This window comes from Mytilus galloprovincialis, chromosome 3, assembly GCF_965363235.1.
Source record: "Mytilus galloprovincialis chromosome 3, xbMytGall1.hap1.1, whole genome shotgun sequence".
In the NCBI taxonomy this organism is placed as follows: Eukaryota; Metazoa; Mollusca; class Bivalvia; order Mytilida; family Mytilidae; genus Mytilus; species Mytilus galloprovincialis.
The window spans coordinates 40,076,896-40,083,072 of record NC_134840.1 but is presented as its reverse complement, the minus strand read 5'-3'; the positions used below and the strand labels follow the sequence as shown (position 1 = coordinate 40,083,072).

General features: G+C 32.9%; 1 long non-coding RNA gene across 1 annotated transcript; it reads right to left on the bottom strand.

The window, feature by feature from the left end:
- Window positions 1-3,618: 3,618 nt before the first annotated feature.
- Window positions 3,619-4,196, bottom strand: LOC143066413 (uncharacterized). Its single transcript, XR_012975605.1, has 2 exons — window positions 4,145-4,196; window positions 3,619-3,786 (listed from the first exon to the last, which is right to left on the bottom strand). It is a non-coding gene; the product is annotated as an uncharacterized LOC143066413 (long non-coding RNA).
- Between the last annotated feature and the right edge of the window lie 1,981 nt (window positions 4,197-6,177).

The following is a 6,177-nucleotide window of genomic DNA, read 5'->3' as shown; positions in this document are numbered from 1 at the left end:
ATTTTTAGTGCCAATTTAACCAGCTTCATCGCCATCATCAAAATTATTTATCGTTATCATTGTGAAATTTCACTAACATAGGGTTTATTAAAATACTAGAATAATTTGGTAAGTATGGCTTATTAATTATAAGGTTCTCGAGATGTGCTTCTCTAGACATTTCTGACGGTCAGTTTAATCCCATTTATCTCAATATTATCCCCGATGACAGAAATGTCAACCCGACCTATTCGTTTCAAAATCTATTTGATGAACTAATTTCTTCTAAAACTGTACATGCATTAATTCTGTTTAATTTGATAATCAATCACATTTACGTTGCATGATTGCATGATAATGGGTTCTGTATGAGTGAACTGTAGTGTATTGCAAGATCAGTGCAATTGTGACGTCAGTGCGCCTTCACGTGACATTATTATTTGTAAACAAACCGGCTCCTCATGTAACACGTGTCTGAATTATACATTTAAAGTGCAATCAATCTTTCAATCACTATTTTATGTTATTTAGCCTCACCGGACGCAATTACCGATTTTTGAACTGTGATTAATATTTTTTTATGTAGACTACTTTCCTTGAATTGTTTATACCATAGAATTTTTAAAAGATGTATGAAGGTTTTCCATTTTGCATCATATCCCACATAAATTTTTATTCACGTTCGGATACTTTAGTAAGATTTGCGTGACCCTGTTTTATGGGTCAAGAGAGCCACATATGGATGCAATAGACCACTTTCGAATTCATCCGTCACCGGAAAAAACTCGTCAATTATACATGCCTTTGTAACGTCATTTACCAGATAGAGGGGCCCACCTGTATCCCTACACTAAAAACGTTCATCAAGCGTCTTAGTGATCGTCATTGTGCAGGATAAACTAGAAATAAAGTTTGTTCAGTAGGTACTTAATCACAATTCTCTAATGACAGCTGTGCAGATGGTCAATTATGAGAATTTGATTTGCCGAAAAATATGTGCAATATAGCTTTTATAGTTTTTCAACCACTCGCTCAACATGGAAGTGGAAGTGACGACGCACCTAAACGCACGAGTGACGTTCACTAAGACCAAAGTTTTTCACGGAAATGCATCGAACTCGAAAGTTGTCTATTCCGGACAGCACTATATTGATATATCTTGCAGAAGAAATCAATGGCAACAGTCTAGATTGATAAAGCATACATTAATCTTTATCTCAAACACATTTTCATAGGAAAATAAGATGCACAAGTTTGTTACTAAGTAATATAATAATATAAACTATAGGACTGGTATACATTTGAATTACATCAACATCAATTATACATACATAACATTCAAAAAATATGTGAGATAATAGCAGAAGGTGTTGAAATAATGTGTGTGTAGTAATACACACACATTATTTTAACATTTCAGTTCTAAGCTTTAAAGATCTAAACATAAATTTACCTAAATTACACAGCTCTTTTACATTTTGCGTACTCATTAGTTTAATTAATTTGTAAATCAATGGTTTTTCCACTAATATAGCTTAATGTAAAATGTTCTAATGAATATGAACATGAACATGCGTAACGTTTTACCCGATATATGTATACGCTACACAATTGAGTAGAGAGTAATATGTTACTGCTGAAATTAGGAAACGATCATGGTTGTCACATATTATAGTTTGATGTCGGCCATATGGGTCAATATCGCGGTCAACATAAAGACCGGAAACAGACCTTCTTCTTATGTTGATATAGTTGATCTCTAGTTCACTGAATCACATGAGGCACTTATTTAAATATTCTCCATGCTCAAATGAAAGATCGACTACATTGTTTCATCAAACAGATATTTTTCTATAAAAATGAAAAATGTAGAAATAAATGTCTTGTTTTGGGTCGTGCAAAATCTTCCTCTATGAAGAATCCTAATTATCACAACAAAAACACCGCAGATGATATCATAAAAAAGCTGGACTTTTATAAATTTGTTCAACAATATTTTTGTTGAGTTGGGTAAACTGATATTTCTGGAGACAGTCGGTATTGTAATAGGTACTACATTGGCTAGAGGTATAGGCTGAGGGTTGAAATCTCGAAAAACATTAACACCGCCGCATTTTGCGCCTGTCACAAGTCAGGAGCCTCAGGCAACTGTTAGTCTTGTATGTTTTTTAATTTTAGTTTCTTGTGTATAATTCGGAGTTTAGTATGACATACATTAACACTGAACTAGTATACATATTCATTTAGGGGCCAGCTGAATGAATCCTCCAGGTGCAGGAGTTTCTAGCTGCATTGAAGACCCATTGGTGGCCTTCGGCTGTTGTCTGCTCTATGGTCGGGTTGTTGTCTCTTTGACACATTCCCCATTTCCATTCTAAATTTTACTATTTTTCAATAACTACTCGCTGATTGTTTTTTTTTTGTACTCATATAGACAGAACTCATACATCTTAATATTAAGTCTTTGCAACACAAAAATGTTGGCCAACTCTTCTTTATATAATGTGTTTCACAGTTTGACCGAATTTACTCTCCAAACTGTTACAGTAGTTTAATTGATATATGCATAGAATTTCTTTATTTATTAACCTTCATTACCTTCCAGCGTGCTTAAAAAGATGTGAACCGTACGGATACGAAATTAATTTTTGAAAACTTGTTTTCAATGACTTCAGAGTGGTTCATTATAAGAAAATTAGGTTCGAGACTATTTCAAAATTGTATATTCTAAAAAAAGGAGTCATGTGTGCTTTACACAAAAGTTAATTTTAAACAATTTAGAAAAAAAGAGTCTGATTTTTTCAGCTAACTAGATTTTCGGAATCCTCTGGTTTTATCCATTTGAATGCCTTGAAAAAAATTTGCCCGGTGACCCCCATTTTTCTTTCTTTTTTTTTTTTTTTTTTTTAATCTTTTACATGTATAATGATAAGCCATCTGTAACAGTCTTATAAAATTTTAATTACTTTTTAACAGTTTTTGAGAACTTCAACTTGTCAATGATAAAGCTATGAAAAGTCAAGAGAGAATATTTTGCCGCTAAAATTTCATTGGCTAATATCTCGAAAACAAGCACGGTAACCTATATATTTTTTTGCTCTTTGGATTTCTTTATTAATCCCTTATCAATTTAAACTAGTGTTTTGAAAAGTTAATTACTCTGAAACTGAGAAGCGAACTCCCTTAAACGAAAGCTTGCTAGAATTAAAGAAAAGTCATTTGGACAGTATGTTTTGGTTAAAAAAAAATATAAGTTCGCGTTGTTTTTCTTGGCGTATCTTGTAAGCATCTCCCATGCCTATCAATTCTGCACTTAAAAATACGTCTCATACTAGCATTGAAAAAACGTCCCAGAATCCGTTAGGGCTAACAAAATAATTTATTTGGCCTTTGGTATAATGCAAAGTGCACGAAGTCTCTGATAATTAAAAATAACGGGCGCACATATCGACCAATCAGGATTAGCCATACTTTTAATTCTGAATACCGTGTTATGCTCATAAAATGGCTACACCAATAAAATCTAATGGTTTATTGTAACCTGTAAGTTTTATTTTCCATGTACGAAACATGAAAGACGTTATGTATAAAACATATCATACAATTACAGATTCTCATTTTGAGGACAAGAAATAATAATACTGTTTTATTTTTTATTATACAATTAGTTAATATTTCAAACATATATAGCTATGAAAGAAAATACATGTAAGTCAGTGAAAACTGTCGATACAGTCTCAGCATACAACGTCAGCAGGAAAAGATGAACCGTCTTTTACAGCCGTATCGTTGTTTCATTTGCATGTACTGAAACAAAGAAAATGTTTAGAGTGAGAATTATAACAAACTTACAACTTAGTCATAAATATAAGAAGATATGGTATGAGTGTCAATGAGACAACTCTCCATCCAAGTCACAATTTGTAAAAGTATACCATTATGATAGTTTATTTCTTTGGTTTTCTTAGTTCTTTTTCAACTTGATATATATATATATATATATATATATATATATATATATATATATATATATATATATATATATATATATATATATATTTATATATATATTTATATATATTTGTTACTTTTTTAACCGAAGCACTTTTTTAAAGGTAATTTTAATATTAGTCGGAATCTCCTGATACATAAAAGAGACGTATACCTTTAGTTTTATTTTCCTCCGCCGCCACCACCTCCTCCTCCGGATTTTCCTCCGCCGCCGCCACCACCTCCTCCGGATTTTCCTCCACCGCCACCACCACCTCCTCCAGATTTGCCACCTCCACCACCACCGCCTCCGCCGCCACCCCCTCCGCCACCTCCTCCTCCACCACCACTGCCGCCTCCTCCACCTCCGCCTCCGCTTCGTTTAACAATAATGCGAGCCTCAGACTGTTCTATGATGTTTACAATCAGTAACGATAATATCAATACAGTACAAAGGGAAGGCTTCATGTTTGCTGCAAATATCCAATAATAACAAAACATCAATTTACAGAAAGAACAAAGCTGTATGGGAATGCTTCAAACGATATAAGATATCTGCCATTTCAAATGCAAATTGCATAAAACTACATGTTTTTAGTTTAACTGTTTAACGTTAAGTCATAGGAGTGTTTGTGAAAGAAAAAAATGATATGACGACAGTATACATTAAAACATAATTTTATTCTTTAATTTCGATTTAATGGTCTAAAACTAAAAGCATCAAAAATATTATTTACTCACTTGTCGAAAGTTTCATTCCAAGTGTAGATTTCTGATTTCATGTCTGCTTATAAGTCTTATTTCGTTGCAGCCTATTACGTAAACAATATTCGTGGAAGATAATATAAATCTTCCGAAAATTCCCATCTTTATTATTGTGAGATGTCCGTGTTAACATAACTTGAAAACCATATGTTTTGTAAAACCAGTTACCGCTCATTAATCAGTAAAAAAAACTAAGCGTAAGGACAATGACACGTTTTATGTTTTGTAAATTTCCTACACGATGTTGTTCTACCATCGTATTGAAAAATGAAACAAAAAGGAACATAATGGTATGAGTCCCGACTAATTGAGTACATCACTTGTTGACAAACCATAAGCAGTTGAAATTGGTGATAATATTGGCAGGAATTAATATTTTTTAAAATTAAAATTACAAAAATTGGGATGACAAGAATGATAATTTTGTGGCAGAAGAGTTTTGAAACTTACAAAAAACTCTTTGATGAGGATGAGGACTTTTGTTGAAGATGCTGCCGAAAATGTTGGAAAGGTGGTCAATGTCATTGCCAAAAAGAAGGCTAATGTACCTTATTGAAATTGCAAAAAAAAAAACCAACATAAGGTTCATGCTAATTATAGTACTCTTGCAACAATTATGGTAAATACCGAAGTTTGATCTTTTATTGCTGAAACGTCATGTTGCATGCGATTTTGTGTTTTGATATCCAAATGGCTATAGGCCTTGGGATTGTCCCCCTCCTTTGTATAGCTGAATTGATAACGAAGAAAGGTTTGGATGATATGAAGTTTTTAACATAACACATACCCTTATTATTTTACGTATATTTATATTTATCTTATAAATGGTAGTAGGAAGCTCTAAATAAACCTGACATTGATTTGAATTACATTTCCAATGTTCCTATTCTTATGAGTTTGACACCTATTTGTTTGTGGACGATAGAGGAAAAATGAGTAATATATACTAATGATGCTCAAAAGATTTTGAGATACAGGAATATGTTGGGTATTTTTAAACCACCACAAGCCCTTGTCCGGTGCGAGGTGCATATCATCACATCAGAAGATCTTACAAAGTTTAAAACTGGTCAAGGGTCTTTTGATGTTGTGGTACACCTATCCAGGGATGTCACATACAAGATTTTTCCCCCGGAAGAAACTCAGCATATTGACAGTTTGACATTAAAGTTCAAGAGATTATAATTGTTCAAAGAAGCTATAATTAGGTGAACAAATGAATTTATCTGAGATTTTGTCTGATAAAAAAAAGACAAAAAAAAAAAAGACTTAGGACAGGGGGTGGATTGTGTCTGATATTCATATGATGAAGACATAATTTTTCAATCAGTTTAATTGAGGTCCGGAGCTGGCATGTCAGTTAACTGATAGTAGTCTGGTGTTATTTATGTATTACTGTCATTTTGTTTATTTTCTTTGGTTACATCTTCTGACATCAGACTC